This window comes from Diabrotica virgifera, chromosome 3 (assembly GCF_917563875.1).
Source record: "Diabrotica virgifera virgifera chromosome 3, PGI_DIABVI_V3a".
In the NCBI taxonomy this organism is placed as follows: domain Eukaryota; kingdom Metazoa; phylum Arthropoda; class Insecta; order Coleoptera; family Chrysomelidae; genus Diabrotica; species Diabrotica virgifera.
This window is the reverse complement of record NC_065445.1, coordinates 135830760-135851470: the sequence shown is the minus strand read 5'-3', so window position 1 is coordinate 135851470 and position 20711 is coordinate 135830760.

Here is a 20711-nt window from a genome sequence, read left to right as displayed (position 1 = left end):
TTTTTAAAACTCAATACTTTTTGAGTTATTCATGGTTGAAAATTGACCATTTTCATTGAAAACTGACACCTTTTCGGACGGTTTTTTTTGTGAATACCTTAAAAACTATGCATCTAACAAAAAAAACTATATAAAATATATTTATAGCTCACAAAAAAAAAACAAAGAGATTAGTTCCTTCCTAAATCTTCTAGTTATAATACGCAAAGAGATATGATAGGTGAGAAGAGTTTGTTTTTTGGTGCATGTTCAAATTGGTGTATTTAACTTGAAATAACAGAAAAACGGTCGAAATTAATGACTACCTTTTGTAGTGCTTGAAAAGACCTGTAAAATGAGCAATATTAAATGTCGATTACGTTCAAACTAAGCGAGCTATGCTGCAAACAAAATTGATGACTAATGTATGTTAAGAAAAAATGAGAAGTATATTTTTAACCCCTCATCCATCAGAATTTAAATACATCGTTTTCCTTCTGCAATACTTTTTATTAAAGTGTTATTTCTATGTTCAAAAAATTGGACGGGTTTAAAATTAATGGTTTTTGGAAAAAATAAGATCAAATTATAGAGCGCATTTTTAAATTTTCCTAACAATCTTTATTTTTCTCCATGTAACTCGAAAATAAAAAGAGATACGAAAAAGGATACTAAACAAAAATGTTGGCTTTTTAAGGAAAAAATTTTGTTTTGGCTCTTATTATTTTCATGTTGCATGGAGAAGAAGGAAGATTTTAAGAAAATTTAAGAATGCGCTCTATAATTTGATCTTATTTTTTTACAAAAACCATACATTTTAAACCCGTTCAACTTTTTGAACATAGAAATAACACTATAATAAAAGGTATTGTAGAAGCAAAACGATGCATATAAATTATGTTGGATGAGGAGTTAAATATACTTCTCATTTTTTCTTAAAATACATTAGTCATCAATTTTTTTTGTAGCATATCTCACTTAGTTCGAATGCAATAGACATTTAATATTCATCATTTTAAAGGTCTCTTCAAGCACTACAAAAGGTATTGGTACCATTATACACCTAAAATTGACCGTTTCTCTGTTATTTCAAGTTGAATAGGTCGATTTGAGCATGCAGCAAAAAAAAACTCTTTTCACCTGCCATATCTCTTTTTGTGTTATAACTAGAAGATTTATGAAGGAACAAATCTCTTTGTTTTTTATAAGCTACAAAATTGTTTCATATAGTTTTTTAGTTAGCTGTATATTTTTTAAGGTATTCGCAAAAAATCGTTCGAAAAGGTGTTACGTTTCAATGAAAATGGCCAATTTTCAACCGAGAATAACTCAAAAAGTATTTAGTTTTCAAAAAAAAATTATAGAACAATTAGGTGCTCTAGCCACTACCGTGGTTATTTTAACCGCAAAATTTTCCACCCCCGAGAAGGAGTGGGAACCACCCCCAAGATAAAAGTGCACATCTGCATAGGGTAGACTTAGGATATAGGATTAGGAGATAAGTAGAGGCTACTCCCAAAATTTCATTAAAATACATGCAGTAGGATAGAATTCGGAGGTAATATCATATTCTTGCTCCCATTGACTGGCGTATTACTCGTTTGTATCTATACTGTCCTGAAAAAAATAAATAAATAAATTAAATATTCTTTTTGAGATAAATTACAATTTTTCGGACATATACTTATCTAAAACACTCGTATGTTTCTCATTTGAACGTGAATACTAGAAAGCAACTGAAAATTAATATCTTTATGAAGAGTGATAAGGGGTTTTCAAACCATAATCATTTAATTTTTCATTTTAATTCACGAACATTAACTATAATATATCATAATGAATTCCCGTAAGAAATAATAAATATCAGATAATTAATCAAATTTATTACCGACTTCCTACATTCAACAAAAATATTAACCAGAATTAAACTTGTACTCGAAGACATCTACATATTAAAAAGCTGTAATCTAGATTTAACTCCCCGGGGTATTCACTTAGAGGCAGAGCAACCAAGAAACCCATTCTTCATCAATCACCTCCACCTTTATAATTAAAATATCGTTAAAGTATCCCTCCTCCAGTAGGTGAGCACCTAACTTTCGACTTCCTAATTGACCGACAAAAAGTACCCTCGTCGGCGTGAGCAGCGTGTTCTGATGATTTCCATTACCATTAATTTTATTTTTTCGACCGACTGAAAAAGTCAAAACTGTAACTTGCAAAGTAGGACAGCAAAAAAAGTACGAAAAGATTAAAGGAAATGAGAAAAATATCTCTTTATTAATAGTTGAGATAAATGAAAGTGGGACACACGAAGATCAAATATCTTCTTTTTTTATTATTCCCCAGTATATTTACAATCTGTCACATATAATAGGACAAAGAGTAAATGATCAGATATTTACATTGGACATGTAGGAAATATTTCCAGTGAATTATTTCTTTTAATTATGAACCTATTTATTTGAAACAGTAATTATTTGAATCAAAAGTAATTATTTGTTTGCTATTCCGAGTAAACACTTAATTAAACCTTTATAGAGCGGGGCATTTAGCACAAAAAAAATCGATTTTTAAATACAGCACCTAGAGACTTAGAACTTTTTCCATTGTGTTCAGGATGATGCCAGTAAAAAGGTCTACAATAAAAAAAATGGATGAAATGCATAGTTGCATTTTAAAGTGCATAAAATGCATCCAAAGGTGCATAAACTATCAAAAAAGCAAATTAAGGGCCAGATTGTGTTACTCGGGGTTTTTAGGGTCGCTGAAGACCAATACGCCATCAGAATTGACCACCGCAGCACCTGAAGCCCAGGTTTACTGCTAAGTTACGTTATATGGAATTTCGATTAAATTCCTTATTCCTTATTCCTATTCCTTAGTATAAAATTGGGTATGGGCAAAAATGCCAGCGTAGTTCAGACTGAACTGGCTGGTATCTTCATATCTTCGGAAAAAGTATAGCCGGCAAAACTATAATAATCTGCACAGACAGCAGACAAGCGTTACTAACCCTGAACAGACCACGTGTCATTTCAGGGCTAGTAATGGAGTGCCATGAATCACTAGCCCAAGCTTCGGATGGTAACAACATCATCCTGAGGTGGATTAAAGTATACAACGGAAATAAAGACAACCGCATTCTGACCAGCTAGCTGACTAGCCTCCCTAGGAAGGCAGAAGGCCTAAGACTCTTAGGACCTGGTGATCTTTTTGGCTGGTCAACTGCAACAATCGCGGAAATTGTCAAATGTCACTCCCACACGCAAACAGTGAAAAGATGGAAAGAAGGGCCAGGATGTAGACTTGCCAAGGTAACACTAAGGAACCTTTGGAAGTCAGCATCAGAAAAGTACTTGAGAATGACCAGGAAAACCTACGCTTGACAGTTGGTTTTTTAACTGGCCATTGTCAACTAAGAAAACACCTCCACACACTGGGGCTAGTAGACACATCTCTATGCAGGAGATGTGAACGAGATGACGAAACTGTCGAGCATGTCCTATGTGAATGTCCGGAGTTATCGTCAATACGAGAGTATGCGTTCGGCGAGCCTTGGCCTACAGCTGCCGATATAGCGGAGATGTCACCAGGTGATTTATCCACCTTCCTGGAAACGGCAGGATGGATGATGAACTAAGGACGACAACCCCCTGGGAGGATGTACAATGGGTCAATTGTGGCCTAAGTGCTGTGGGACTTGACTCACACTCCCTACTCTACAGATACAGATGGAATTTCGAGGATTTTCGGCACTAAATTGATGCAAACAGATTTCTCAGAGCTTTATGGGATCGCTGAACAGGAATATGCCATCAGAATTGACCCCCGATGCACCTGGTGCCTAAAAATCCTCCAAATTCCAGAAAATAATATGTCTTAGCAGTGACCTTGGGCACCAGGTGGTCCGGGGGTCGGTTGTGATGGCGTATTCGTATTAAGCAACCCAAAAGACCGCCTAATAATCTATTTGCATGTATTCAAGGCCTAAAACCTTCGGAACTCCAGAAGATGACGTGCCTTAGCAGTGACCGTTGGCACCAGGTGCTCTGAGGGGTCAGTTCTGATGTCGTATTCGTGTTCAGTAACCCTAAAAACCCCTCGAATAATCTGTTTGCATAAATTTAGTGCCGAAATCCCACGAAACTCTAGAAGATGACATGACCTTGGGTATCATGTGCTCCGGGTGTCGGTTCTGATGACGTATTTGATTTCAGCAACCTCAAATACCGCCCTAGTAATCTATTTGTATCAATTGGATGCCAAAAACCCTCGAAACTCCAGAAGATAACGTTCCTTATCAGTGACACTGGGCACCAGTTGCTCCGGGGGTGTTTCGATGGCGTATTCGTGTTCAGCGACTCCAAAAGCCTCCAAGTAAACTGTTTGCATCAATTTAGTGGCGATAACCCTCGAACCTCCAGATGTTTTAGCAGTGAAATCGGGCACCAGATGCGCCGAAGACCGGTTCTGATGATGTAGTCGTCTTCAGCGACCCTAAAAGCCCCCGAGTAACAAAATCTGGCCCTTAATATGCTTATTTTGATAGTTTATGCACTTTTTGATGCATTTTATGCACTTCAAAATGCAGTTATCCATTTCCACCCATTTTTCTGTAGTAGACTTTTATATTGACATAATCCTGAACACAAGGCAAAAAGTTGCAAGTCTCTAGGTGCTGTATTTAAAAATCGATTTATGCTTTGCTAAGGATCACACGTGAGGGGATTCACATGCCTAGTCACTCTATGACTACATATCACTGTATATTATTTTTCTTTATCTTTTCTATTATTTTATTTGGCACGTACCAGGGGGGCGTTGACTATTAGTCTTAGTATCTTATTCTGGAACCTTTGAAGTATTTCCAAGTTTGAATGTGACTTAATGCCCGATAGCTGAATTTCAGTCCAGATTGGTTTTATAATGTATATGTATACAAGTATTTTGTTTTGAAGTGTCAGTTTAGATTTCCTGCCAATAATCCAGTATAGTTGCTGCAGTCTGACTCCTGGTAGTTTTCGTTTATCGAGAATATGTGTCCGCAATATGAGGCATTTGCCTATATACCTACGTAAAGTAGCAGACTATTAATCGAGCGTGACGTGACATAGAGCGTACATCTTCTTTAAGTGCCGTATTCTAATCGGAGGTTGGATATCATCACTACTATCTTTACTCTATCTACCGATGCTCTGAAGAGTTCTATAGAACTGCATTTAAACCATTCCCTTAAATTCTTCAACCATGACACTCTCCTTCTTCCTATAATCCTTCCGCCTCTTATATTTCCCTGTATTATCAGCCTTAGCATTTCATATCGCTGTCCCCATTACGTGTCCCAGATATTGTAACTTTCTTATTTTGATTGTGTTTATTATTTCGCATTCTTTATCCATTTCTCGCAATACTTCCGTGTTCATTTTCTTCTGTATCCATGCTTTTCTAAGCATCCCTGTGTAACACCACATTTTAAATGATTGTAGTTTATTTATGTGTTCTTGCTTCAATGTCCAGCTTTCAAGTCCATATTGCAGTATCGACAACATTTTTCAACCCTTTCTATCGGTACATTTCTCAAAAGTATGCTTGTTTGTGTGTTTGTTTTCTTAGTTATTATCATGTATTTGGTCTTTTTTATGTTCGTTTTTAGTCCATATTTTTCACAGAAACTGTTTGTCTTGTTTAATAGTTCAGCAGAACTTGCCATAATCACGGTGTCATCTACATATCTTGTGTTGTTAATAGATCTTCCGTTAATTACTATTCTTCCACTTCGAGATAGTAATGCTACTTCAAAAATGGCTTCACTATATACATTAAAAAGTAATGGGGACATAATACATCCCTGTCTAACTCCTCTCCTGATTTCAATTTCTGGACTCGGTTCGTTAACTATTACAATTTGTGCTCTTTGATTCCAGTAAAGGTTTGTTATTATTCGTAAGTCCCTTTTTTCTATGTTTTTTTTTTGTCTTTGTTTTTTGTCTTTATGGTTTTTTAGAGCGTACATGAAAGACGTAAAATACAGTGATGAGCGGGCGAATACATGGATCCAAATTTTTTCACGAGTGCGTCTTACTGCTATTAAAACGCTTTGTTGGTTATTTGTTCTATCTGCTGATTTCAATTAAGCCTTAAGTCTAGTGTTGATCACTTGGTACTTTACTGAAATTTACATCAATTAGTTTTAGAGGAACTAAGCACCCCTCTACATTCATCCAGATAATTATAAGATAAATGAATTTGAAGGGTATTCTACATACATTTAGAACCTGTTGTATTCTATCTTTGACTGCATCATTAAGTTTGCCGTAAATATAGCCTGCTTACCCGCATAGCATAGCATAACTGGATAGTACCTACTCACATAGTATAACGACTTGTATTTATATGTAGACGTACGATCATTGAAAATGACTTTCGTATTGAGCAATAGTTTTTTCTGATTTGTTATTTGTGCATTTTGAAAAAAAATTTTAATTGATTAGCTCAAATATTTTAGTATTCTTTTTCTTTGCTTTTATAATTTTTATGTTAAATTGTTTTCCTTAGTTGCTTCAATTTTTATTGCTTCACTATTAATTATTCTATTCCCGGAATTTTATTGTTCTTTTTTCGTTAATATTTCAATTTCTATTTCATCTTTGCTGATTTCCGACTACCTATATGCTTAGTTCATACTGAAGTAAATATAAAATATATTTAGCTGCAAAAAACCTATAAACTCATTTATTAAATTTGGCAACGCGGCAATCGATCATCCTCGATGTAAGACGCCTACAGTCATAGATGGAATAGCAATAAGTGGGTGGCCCACCCCATCGCCGGGGCAGGGGTGGAAGCCGAATTAGGGATCAAGCCGAACAAAAACAGGGGAGTCAAAATATAAAAATAGCTGCCGCCATTTCTCCAGATATCCATGCTTCGCCTCATAACAATGCGGTTGCGTTCGCGTGAAGAGCTGGAAACTAACCTGTTACTTTTATTAAGCGGATAATTTCCTACGAAATAGCCTTAAATAAAAATATAATTTAAAAATGAATTCCCAGGCTAATGAGACATTAGGAAAGGAAAGTATATCCTTAAAATACATTGAAATACATACATTTAAAACACATTGGAAAACATTAAAGGTAGTTGAAAATGTTTCTATACATATGTATACCCTAGGAATTTATGTTTCATAAAAAGAAAATCCACAAGGAAAAATTTCCTGTAGCTGGCTGTATACCATTAATTACAAGTAAAATTTAATAAAAAAAAATTTCCTGGTAAAAGGTATATTAGTTTAAAAAGCCCCTATAGGGCTACAAACATAGAAACAAAACGTTTTCGCTCTGTAACAAGAGCATCATCAGTGTTACAAGAACATGGTGAGCCATCCAAAAAATACAAAGGTCAAAGCCTTTCAAAAACAGACTAAAAGTCTTATATAGATGCCAACATGGCAAAATCCAAGAGATGGATAAAATTCCTATGGCTACGGCCCTAGGGCAACATATGACTCCCACACGTGGTAAGTGGGTCAATGATTGACCCACTTACCACGTGTTTATTGGTCCGAAATTTTGCGCCTATGCTCTTTTAACAACCAAAGATTTATTACAACTAAAACAATAGAAATGTATTTGACAATCTTGTAGTTATTAAGATATCAAGGTTATTATCCATAATACCCGTGGTGCGTTCAACGTTTAATGCCCGACTAAATAATTTTTGTAGGCAAAAAATTTTAAGAATTTTTGAGTTAATTAGTAGATATCTAGATATTACTAGTTTCAAATAAGTAGATTTTTCTACAACCACTATTCCAAATGCATATTTTTCTGCACAATTTTATGTTACAAACTTAATATTTTCTCACAGAATAACTGACAGTAGTGTGACGAAAAGTGACGTTTCTGTGCCGGAAAGTATTTTCACAAACCAAAACTTATTTCAACAGACGTTTACTTAAGCACTGCACTACATAAAATGAAAATACAACTAAATCGTGCGTGAATTAGCTTTCATAAGTTAAAAGATTAAAAACTAAAAACTCATAAATAACATCGGACGGCAGACGGTTTTTGAAATTTGAATTGGATTAGTATGCCTTAAGTGGACGCACTTGTGCATTTAAATTCTAAACAAAATAATTGGCACATGTCCCTTTTGTCAAAAGATGAAAAGTATCGGATGTCACTAACATTCATCCAGTATAAAAATTTGGGTGGAACCAAAGAAAAATTAATGTGTTGTTGGTGTTGGGAATATATGGGTGAGAAAGTTTTAGTAGATGGTAGATACACTGAAAAATATACGCAAATATTTGATTTATTTAAAGATACGAAGAAGATACGACAACTCTCAAAAAGGTACGCAAATCGGATAATTATCTGCCGATTGGCAACACTGTTACAAAGAGACGCTAATTGTATCCGAACGTATGCGGTCCCTTCGGTGAGTACCGATCAAACACGGATAGAAACTGTTTTCATTTATTAATTTTTAATAAATGAAAAATTTCCTACCTAGCTGAGATTCAAACTCGCAACTCGGACCCAAAGGTAGGCTCTCTTACCACTGAGCCACAGAAGGGTTCCTTTGTGGTTTAATCCCATATAAAGGAATATTTAACATAACAGATGTTAATCGCCAGTTCCACCTCTAATAAAGTTCCTTATATACGTTGGATATTACATGCACAGCCAAGACAGTTTTATTAAAACCTATTTGTATATACCGCAATAATTCATACTTATATTTATCGTGGAAAATTGGTTGGAGGAACTCACTTGCCTGCGAATCAGAGGATATATTAAATTTTTGATAGTCGCGTATATTTTACTGGAGAATAAAATTTTACCGTTTTTATGTTTCATTTAGTCCGAGCTTTCGTCTTACCAAATATTATTTAGATAGCTGTTTACTACATGCAGGTATATTATTAAAATCTTTTGAGACTAAAACAATATTTAAAAACGAACGAAGTATGTATATATAGGCCTTGATCCCGCGTACTAAAACAAAGTTTATTAATACCAAGCTTAAAATGTGTTAATAGCTTAACGGTGTATAGTCGGACAAACTTTGATGTACGGGAACACTGGAACAGGGGAAGTTTTAATTGTGGAATAGGTTATAGGTTTCGAACGTCAGACTACGAAAACGTCCCATGTATTTTGTCGGACAGAACTTCCAATTGATCTGTTACCCTTTCGTTAAACTCTCATGCAAAAATCAGACTACTATTTACCACCAATATAACTCCTGTCACTAGAGGAATCACAAAGCGGTTTCAAAAAGGCAGAAGCACCCATGATCATATATTTACAATCAAGCAAATAATATAAAAATATCAGCAACAGGAAAAATATGTATATGGCTTACATAGATCTAGAAAAGGCTTTTGAAAAGGCTAAAATTATGGGAAATATTAAAGAAGAGGAAGAGAGGTATAAGTAACAAAATGATAAGGGTAATTAAAAACATTTACAACAATTTGAATTATGTCATCAGTCAAAACGGAACATCAAAACGATTTACTACTAACGAGGGTCTGAGACAAGGAGGAGGATTAAGTCCAACACTATTTATAATTTATATGGATAAAATAATTAAAGAATGTAAAGTAAACGTGAAAAATATACATAGTTATATAAATTAATTATAGATATATACATTAGTTATAGAAATTTAAGAAGAGTAGACATTTCAGAAGAAGCATTCGCCGACGACGTCGTCATATTGGCCGAAACTAAGAATCAACTACAAAGAAATATAGAATATATAGAAATATAGAATGAAATACTAAAAAAATATGGCATGACAATTGATAAAAATTAAACAAAAGATATGGTCATGGGGGAAAATGAAGAAGAAGAAAAGATAAACATAAAAGTAGAAGAAGTAAATATAGAACCAGCACGAACAATACTTAGGAGTATAATTAGAAGACAACGGAAGACAGGAAACAGAAACTAATAATAGAATTCCAAAAACGTTAAACCTATACTACGCAATGAGCAAATTGGTGGGGTCATCTTCAGAGAATGGATCATACAAAACCGGTGAAAGAAATTTGGCAAGCAAAAACGCAAAGAAGAAAGAAAAAAGGTAAATCACGAAAAACATGGGATAGAACACTATGCAAAATATTCGAGGAAAAGGGGAACAACATGGATAGAAGCAAGGACGCTGGCCAGAAATAAGAAGGAATGGGTCAAATTTGTAGATAATATAAATATATAGCAGTTATCAGGGCCGCGCCAAGGCTTTCAAGCGCCCCGGGGCAAGTAATTTTAGGCGCTCCTTTCCCCCCCCCCCTTGTAAGTAGTTTTTTGCAACTTAGTGAATAAGTCCATTTACTCACGGTTTTTGCTCCGGATTTTAAAGCACCGCTTGGATTGAAATGAAATTTGTCATAAGCGTAGCTAACATGTCAAAGAAAAAAAGTGTTATTGTGCTTATGCGTTCTTTTGCTCTGAGGGTGAGTTTTACCCCTTCTCTGGGGTGAAAAACTATACGTTTAAAATAAGTACGGAAATGGATAAACTGACTAATTCTAAGCCACTTTTGTTCTATAGAGAAAAGTCAATACTTTTCGATTATTTGCGAGTGAATATGTCGATTTTTCAACAAAAAAAAACACGTTTTTCGCAAATTACTCTAAAAGTATTTTATCGAAAAAACATTCTTAGCAAAAATATAGCTTATAAAGAAGTTAAAAAAATGGTGAATGCATGAAGTCAGTAGACCCAGATGATGCAGAATTGTAGCTAATGAAAACTAGGTTCTTATTCGTCAAATTCCAAATCAAATACCTATTTCAACGAGAAATAAACAAAAAATGAAGCACTTTTCGGAGTAAACTCATTACAACTAAGTTTCATCGGTTCAAAGTGCTTTTTTAAAAAAATTGGTTTTAAAGTAATTTTTTTTTAATTTTGAAAAAACTACATTTTTTTCTAAAAAAATTAAAAATTATTAGTGATGCCAAAAATCTAAAAGAGTAAAAAAATGTACGTTTTGCTTTTCTGAATATTTTGAATCTTTTGTTTTTCTGTAAGACAAAAATTGGTTAAAAAGCGGTAACAAAATGTAAAACCGTGGAATTTTGAGAATCAACACCGATTTTAATGAAAATTTGGATTTAAGCTCGGTTGATCTTCTTCTTTAAAATCTACCCTATGCCGAACCGGGCTTTTGCCCTGGGGGTGAAAACAACCCCATCTAGGGAAGAAAATTTTTCAATCAAAATAACTATGGAAGTCGTTAGATTGACCAATTCTGAGTAAATTTTGTTCTATAAATTATTTTTGCAAAGTTGATATTTTCCAAGTTATGAGCGATTGAAACTATGCATTTTTCATTGAAAAAACTCACGTTTTATGACCGTTTTTCATGAATAACTTATATTTTTTTAATGACCTATAAAATATGTCTCTTGTTTTCCCAAAAAAATTTCACCACATTCGAGTTATTTGAGATTGAAGGTTCTCATAATTCGGTTCCAATAACCTTCAAAGTATCAACTTTCCAAAAAAATTTTATAGAATAAAATTTACTCAGAATTGGTCAATATATCGACTTCCCTAGTTATTTTGATTAAAAATATTTTCATCTCCTAGACGGGGTTGTTTTGACCCCCCAGGGCAAAAGCCCGCTTCGGCGTAGGGTAGATTTTGACAAAGGTTAAAATCTACCCTACCCTGAAATCGATCTTGATTCTCAAAATTCCACGAGAAAATGTTGATTGGACAGATTGGACTATAAGATATGGCTGTTCAAAATTTGCATACTCTCGTGATTAGGAACTCGTTCAAGCCGTTTCAACTACAGCCCTTTCAAAAATAAGCACTTTGAACCGACGAAACTTACAGATAATAGAAATAATACATAAGTAAAGTAACTTGTGAAGCGGTAACGGTTAATTTCATTTAGGGTGCTAATTAGGGGGTGATTTTCACGATTTTTTTTCCAAAAAAAGGGACCAACTTTATTTTGAGTGTAACTTGCTTACTTTTAATGGTAGAAACTTTTTTAAAAAACAAAAATAAACAAGTTATGATGAGTTTTCCCCGAAAAGTGCTTTTCGTGGGTTTCTAAACGTGTTTTTGTTTGTTGAAAAATGGACATATGCACTCGCAAATAACTCGAAAAGTATTGACTTAGTGAAAAAAATCTATACAACAAAAGTTACTTAGAATTTGTCAGTTTATTAATTTCCGGACTTGTTTCAAACGTATACTTTTTCACACCCGAGAAGGGGTGAAACTCACCCCTAGGGCAAAAGCACATATCAGCACAATATCACTTTTTTATTTGGCAGGTTAGCTATGTGTATGTCAAACTTCATGTCAAGCCAAGCGGTTTTTTAAAATTCGGAAGTTTTGCAATATTTTATTGTGAGTGAATTCACTAGAATCTGTATTCGGTATTCGCTCCGTGCGTGACCATGGTGGGCGTACCTAGAAACGATGTCAGCGTGAGTAGTGGCAAAAATGACATTATTGGAGCTATTTTTGTAATGTCATTGGCATTGTTGGTATAACAAATTTTATAAAAAATGGTAAATAAATGTTATCTATTTATCATATGCTTAACGTCAATTTGTGAGATCTAAAAAGGTCAGGACCTCGATTTTTGACCCTTCGCTTCGTTATCGAACGTATTCGCTAATTCGCTTCGTATCTGTTTAGTGTACCGACAGCGAATGATCGATAACGAAGCGAAGGGTCAAAAATCGAGGTCCTGGTGAAGCAAGGTGAGTCATGCACGGAGCGAATACCTACAAACTATTTGTTATGTGTTTAGAAAAGTAATATACCTATAAATATTAAATAAATGCTATAAATATTTACAAAAAACAACGATTACACCATCAGAGAACAAATATGGTTCAGTTTAATAAGAGACATAAGGGTTCGTACAATTATGGGATAAAAGTAATACTTACTGCCATTTTTATACCTACCTACGATTGGTAAGTTTTAAATTTTACAAGATAATAAAATATTACTAGTATTTCTGGTAATTTCGGTATTGTAAAAAAAAATTTTCGGCTCCTACTGGCGCCTTTTGAATACGGCGCCGGGGGGCTCCGCCCCCCTTCGCCCTTATGGACGGCGCGGGCCTGGCAGTTATTAGTTAAATTTAATATTTAGTTGTTTTTGTATTGTATTATAATGTATTGTCGCCCTACACCACTATGTGGTAACAGGGTTTTTTTTTGAAAATATATATATCCTGTTATTTGACATGTTCTACGTGTCGGACGTATTAAAATGCCCAACATATTTGTCGGACAAACATTTTTGTATATATTATATAAAGTTTGCTATTGAATAAATTTAAAAACAACCTGCTAGTTTATACAATCACAAACTTGTCAGGATGACACGTTCCACAATTAAAATCACGTTCCACAATTAAAACTTCCGCTGTTCCAGTGTTCCCATACATCAAAGTTTGTCCGACTAGACACCGTTAAGCTATTAACAAATTTTCAGCTTGCTATTAATCAACTTTTTTTTTTATACAAAGAGTCCATGCATATTAGAACCTACTAGCAATACTAGCATGATATTAATCTGTCCTTTCTCTCTAGAAAGTGCACTAGATGGCGCCTGATATTTATTATAAAATATCTATACTACAATCACAATTAAGATGCACTAGAAATAAACAAACCAAGACACGGTAAATGCTACGAGGAGCACTCCCGAATCATGATTTACAATGTATATACATTGTAAATACCAAATCATGATTTACAAAGTTTATACATTGTAAATCATGATTTGTGAATGCTCCTCGTAGCATTTACCGTGTTTTGGTTGGTTTACTTCTAGTGCAACTTGATTGTGAATTTAGTATGAGATCGCCAGTCAAATAGAAATATATAATTAGGGACATTCTACTTTAATTAAACAAAATATGTGTAAATAACATACGAAAAGAAATATTCGCATCTCATCTAACTCACCATTCTGTGACAGTTGTTTCGTTATTTTTAGTTCCTCAAACGGACTTTACTTGTTGAAATTGAAAGACGAGACAAATAATATCCTTTTTGTATTATAACGATGATTAATACACAACCATGCAGTCATTCACAGGGAATTAAAGAGAAGGGACAGATTACTATCAAGCTAGCAGGTTGCTCCTATAAATATAATCCAGTTGACACTAGTTTGTGGATAACTGCATGGTTGTGTATTAACCCTAAACCGCATCGATATTCTCTTGGTCGAGCTTTCGACGTCCTCTCTGACGTCGTCTTCAAAGCTTCCGGGGTCTCAGTTTGCCAAGTCTCCAGACAATACTACACTGTTTACTGGACAATGCAATACTGTTGTTTCTGTGGTTTGCTGAAGTGGAGCTTGGGTAGGAGTTGGCGCGAAGATTTTCATGGCGGAATTTGGATTGGTAGATGGAGTGGATGGTGTTTTCTTTACAAGAGGTCTTCATGTCGAAGGCAACCCGATGTCGTCATCTCTTTTATTTAGACCATTTGGCCGTCTTTCAATCCCTATGGCTTCTCGAATAATTCTTGGTTTATAGAAGCTGAGTGTTTATGGAGTGTTACTCGCTAGAGTGTTAGCTAGAGTGTTAGCTAGAGTATTTATACAGGTCAATTTTGTGACCTGTATGAAGATGGTGTTGTCCTAGAGCTGAAATTGAATCGGAATTGCGAACAGATATGGAATGTTCATAAACCTTATTTTGGATTCTACGGTTGGTTTGGCTTATGTAAGATCGGAGGCAGTCTGAACATGGAATTTCATAAACACCGCGTTGTTCATTTGGTAAATGCTGTCTTTAACGATCGGACAAGAGATGAAAGTTTTTGATGGAGGTTAAATATTGTCTTCATTCCTCGTGGTTTGAGAATTTTGTCGATTTTGTCAGTAACACCTTTGATGATGTAAGGAAGAAAAGGTTTCGTATGATCAGGGTATGAGTCTTTGGGTTGAGATTGAGCGGGAGATTGAAACTTAGAATAGGGCAGCTGAAATAGGCTGAAAATAGGGCAGCCTCTTCTCCAAAACATCATTTCCATCGCATTTATTCTGTTTTCCATTCTTTTATTTGTTAGAGACCCACGTCTCTGACTTTCGATTTCGTAACTATGGGTTTTTACGGGGTTGGGTAGTTAACCCAACGCCAAGCCCCCTTTTCAGTGGGCCATTTCACCCGCTCTCATCAGTTCCACACTCAAAATTCCACCCGGGGTTGGATACCGTATCTCCAGCTGGGTTGTTCGGTTTACAAGGGACATCAGCGTGAAGGTGAGAGTCGGATTTGAGTAGAAGAGGCTAATTGGAGTAAACTGGAATCAACTCCATATTTTCGCATTCTACCCCTTTATTCCCCAGAAACTACGATCACCAATTCACGCTTGTGTCGTTAATAACTCTACCTTTGAAGTGGTGGACAAATTCAAATACTTAGGCTCCCTGATCACCAAGGAGAACATCGTGACGGAAGAAATCAAGCGAAGAATAATCCTAGCAATCAAATGCTATTTTGCACTGAGTAGACATATGAGAAGCAGAAACTTAAGCCAAAAAACAAAAATAACCATATACAAAACCCTTATACAACCAGTGTTGACATATGGATCGGAGACATGGACCATCTCCAAGGCAGATGAAAAACCTTCTGCTTATAGTTGAACGAAGGATCCTGAGAGGAACATTCGGTGGCATCTATGGAAATGGTATTTGGATGAGGAGGTACAACTACGAGATACACCACAGATATAAACATATATTTGGTCGTAAAGACATAGTATCTCTTATAAGAATAGGAAGACTAAGATGAACAGGACATCTAGCAAGATCACAGCAGAACTATTCTAGTTTGCTTGTAATATCATAGCTCCATATAATCGAGTTTAATTTGCGGTCTTTCCAAGTACCACTTATTGCCTTTTATCATAATTATTTTCCAACCCCCAGTTTCCAAATTTTTCTTCTAAGCTTTTTTATTATATATCACGATGTGAATGAGTGATGTGTGGGCCGTGAATCTCTTCTCTGTTTCTCTTTGCCTTATCCCTATACGGAGTCGGCTTCCCTAATTGCATTTCTCCACACAATTCTATCTTGGGTCATATCAATATTAATCCCCTTTGCCAATATGTCCTGCCTAATCGTCTCCCCAAGGTCTTCTTTGGTCTTGCTCTCCTACTCCCTCCAGCAATCTGCACTTCAGCAATTCTTCGTATTGAGTGATTAACGTCTCGACGTTGACCATGCCCAAACCATCTTAACCTATGCTCTCTCATTTTGGCATCAATTGGTGCCACACTTAGGCTTACCAACATATTAGAGGTGCCATCCCTAATGTACTCATTTTTAATTTTATCCTTTTTTGTCACTCCACTCACCCACCTAAGCATTCTCATTTCCGCCACATGCATTCGTTATTTCTCTTTCTTTTTCACTGCCCAACATTCAGTCCCATACATCATAACCGGTTTTATGGCTGTTTTATAGAGTTTTCCCTTCAGCTTCATTGGAATTTTTCTGTCACACAACACACCACTCGCTTGCTTCCACTTTATCCATCCAGCTCTAATTCTACTGCATGCATATCCATCTATTTCTCCATTACTCTGTAATACCGATCCTAGGTAATTAAAACTAATGCTTTTAACCATCATTTCAGCATCCAAAGATACCATTTTATTTGTAGTAACTCCATCTTTAAATGAACATTCCAAATACATACTCTGTTTTTGTTCTACTAAGTTTTAAACCTTTTTACTCCAGAGCTTGTCTCCACTGTTCCAGTTTTTGTTCTAAGTCTCTTTGACTATTTCCTACTAACACTACATCATCAGCATACATTAAGTACCATGGAATGTTACCTTGTAGTTTCGCTGTTATCTGGTCCAAAACTAATGAGAATAATTAAGGACTAAGCTCCGAGCCTTGGTGCAATACTACTTTCACATGAAATTTATCAGTCTCTTCCACACCTGTCCTAACACTAGTCTTTACTCCCTCATACATACCTCTCACTATCTTTACATATTCACCAGGCACTCCTTACTTATTAAGTGCCCACCACAGTATCTCTCGAGGAACTTTATCATATGCTTTCTCAAGATCAATGAATACCATATGAGCGTTTGTTTTATTATTCCTGTATTTTTCCATCAATTGCCTTATAATAAAAATTGCATCTGTTGTTGATCTGCCCTGCACAAATCCAAGTTGATTATCGGATATTTCGCTTTCTTCACGTATCCGTCTATCAATTACTCTCTCCCAAATTTTGATGATGTGACTAAGTAAAGGGTGATTTATTTAGAGGTACTTTTTAAAAAAAAAAAACAATGAAAAAATGAATTTTATTTGAAAATCTTTATTGTAGTAAGAAAGAACCATTCCTTACAATTACAATTACTTCTTAAAGATAATTTCTTTCAAATGTTGACCATTCTAAAGGTCTAATTCTCGATGACGCGTTCGAGCTTTTCGATTGGTATTTGACCAGTGACTCGAGTAATACTGGCCTCCAATGCCCCAATCGTAGCCGGTTTATTAATTTAGACTTTGGACTTGAGGTAGCCCCAGAGGAAAACGACTAGACGTGTGATGTCACAGGATATAGGCGGCCAAGTCACTGGTCCGAAGACTGAAATAAATTGCTCACCAAACCGTTTTCTCAGTAAAGCCATGCTTTCACGGGATATATGACAGTTGACGCCATATTTTTGGAACCAAATGTCATTTGAACTACGAACTTCAATTTCTGGTACCAAATAGTCCGTTATGATGGCACGATAATGGTCTCCATTCACAGTAACATTCTGGCCGGTCCAAGACATGGACCGACGATGACACCGGCCCATAAACTACACCAAACAGTGGTTTTTTCTTAATGTACTGGCAACTCTTGAACCTCTTTGGGTTGCTCATCAACTCAAATACGGGCATTTTGTTTATTCACGTCCTCATTAAGCCAAAAACGGGCCTCATCGGAAAATATTTTTTTTTGCTCTAAGCGCACGAAACACATTCCTCATTTAACGCCTATTTTCGTAATACAGTTAAATAATTTCTAGACGTTGTGCCGAGTTAAGTCTTTCTAGGATGAAATGTCAAACAATCCTGAATAAGAAAGCACGGTGATACCATTCATGCACGATCTCCCAACAAATCCTCACCAAAAAAGTATCTCTAAATGAATCACCCTTTAGTTTTATAGCCCTGTAGTTGTAGTTTGTACATTGTTGTATATCTTCCTTGTTTTTGTAAACATGTACTAATATACTGTTTCTCCATTCGTAAGGCATTTGTCCAACTTCCATAATTCTATTAAATAAACCTGCTAGCCAACTTGTTCCTGTCTCTCCAATGCTCTCCATACTTCCCCAGGAATATTGAGCCACTTCCTCGTTTGTTATTTTGGTGACCATTGCTGTTACTGCCTGCGTTAACACCACAGGCTGTCTGTCAAATTCTTCAATTAATAAACTGTCAAAGTACTTTCTCCATCTCTTGTTAACATTCTTTTTCGTGAATTAGTGTTTTATTATTTTCATGTCGGATACATCTAATTTGACTAAAATCTTTTGCTATGAAAAATGTGTGTAGACCGTGAATATTAAAAATATTAAACTCTTTACGTTTTCAAGTTTTTTCTATGCCTACGTGACATATCAAATAAATTCATACTTTAAATTTTATAGCATCTATGGTATTAGTACCAAATCTGGCTGGAGCATAGAGGGAACAATAAGAATATTTTGCAGTCATTCAAATAATTAAAACGACATTTACTTAAACCGACATATTACAATTAAGTTCATTCTGCACCGAAAATAAAATTATTATATTGTTTTCCTGAACTACCCTTGGAAAGTTTTTGATGTCGCTTTGTTAACAAGGCAATTACAGTATTAAATAAATATCTAAAGAATCGTTGACCACATTGTTGTGCCATAAGGACTTGTGGAAAATGTATAATATAAATTGGTGGTGACACTGTTTGCGATGGGTTATGTCGTTCGTACGATGAATTGAATAAGCGAGAAGTTGAATATTCCAGTTCAGTAGCTTTCCACTATTGTACAGATTTTGTGTCTACTCTTGCTCATAATATCAGCGCGGCGCTCCATATAATCGAGTGTAATTATCGGGTTATTGTCTTCCTTTTCTTTATTTTATTTATTATATCCGTTTCATCTGATCGTGTATTTGATAAAGTTACAACAATTTATTTATTTATTTCCAGGTCTTCTGCACTGTTTGCAATGACCATGTACAATATTGTGTTTTATCATATTGAATTTCCAACCCCCAGATGTCAAATTTTTCTTTTAGCTTTTTCACAGACTTGGTGTCTACATGATAAAAAAGCTTAAATTGTCTTCTGCTAAAATTATTTGATCAACTTCAAAAAAATCTACTCGTCTATTTTTTTTTATAGTAATTCCCTATACAGTGATGCGCGCGCTAATAACCGGCAAAATAACGCAAAAGATTGAAAACTTATTAAGTAGTGAGATAAAAGAGATGGAACTAGTAGAGGTGGGAAATTTGGCAATAGGAACCCATAAATTTACATTATATTGATTGTTTCCCACCTTTAGATGTATCAGAGGAGTATGTCAACTAAAACTGTCACTGTCACAGTGGTAGTTGTCAAACTCGTCTTCGTCCGATACGTCTAAAGGTGGGAAACAATAAATATAATGTAAATTGATGGGTTTTATTGCTAAATTTCCCACCTCTACTAGTTCCATCTCTTTTTACTTCAAAATGTATTATGGTTTCCACTTTTGCGTTATTTTGCCGGTTATTAGCGCTCTCATCACTCATCTTAACATATATGCTCTCTTATTTTGGCACAATTTTTAACACCTTTAGACTTCTCCCAATATACTCATTTTTAATTTTATTCTTTACACACAAAAAGCACACCACTTTTGCTTCCTTCCACTTCATCCGTCAAGCAATAATTCTACTGCATGCATCTTAGTCCAGAGAAATAAGGATTTTCTCAGGACACTCAAAGATTTATACTAGATGACTACTTTTTTAGTTATTGTATACCTATAGGAAGAAAACCTACCTGTTTCCTGCCTAGAGTTCGCGTCCGTTTTTTAATTATTAAAAATTTAGTGCAAAGATCGCGATTTTTTCGATTTTTTGCACCCCATTAAAAATTTAAATCGTTGACATAAAATTACAAAATTTGATTTTTTAAAACATTGAAAAAGCTTCAAAATACCGGTTTTTGAAAAGTCAATTTTTTGCTTCGCAAACTGCAAAATAAATGAAAATCGATATGTGTTAATAACTTTTAATAAATTTAACTTGGAATTTTAGGGTTTTACCCAAAGTTGGGTATTTTGGCACTTAACAAACCTTCAAAATTTGAGACCGATCCATTAATTTGTTTAAAAGTTATTCTATTTGTTTATCTCAGAGACCTTTATTTTGCAATACCATAAGACAGAAAATAATGAACATAGGGCAATTCGAGTATGCCAAATAAAAGTAAAAGACTGATAGTATCAAAATGTGTTAAAAAAAGATAAAAAAATTAATTAATTAAATCAAAAATCCTAATGCCAAATTTTTGAAATTTTGTAGTTTATAAACATTTAGAATAACTTTAAAAATATTGTTCTTAGGAACAATCTTTTCATATATCCGAAAAGCTAGTATTTTAACACGAATTTTCAAATAAAAAAATTTAGCCTGGGTTCATTTGGGACA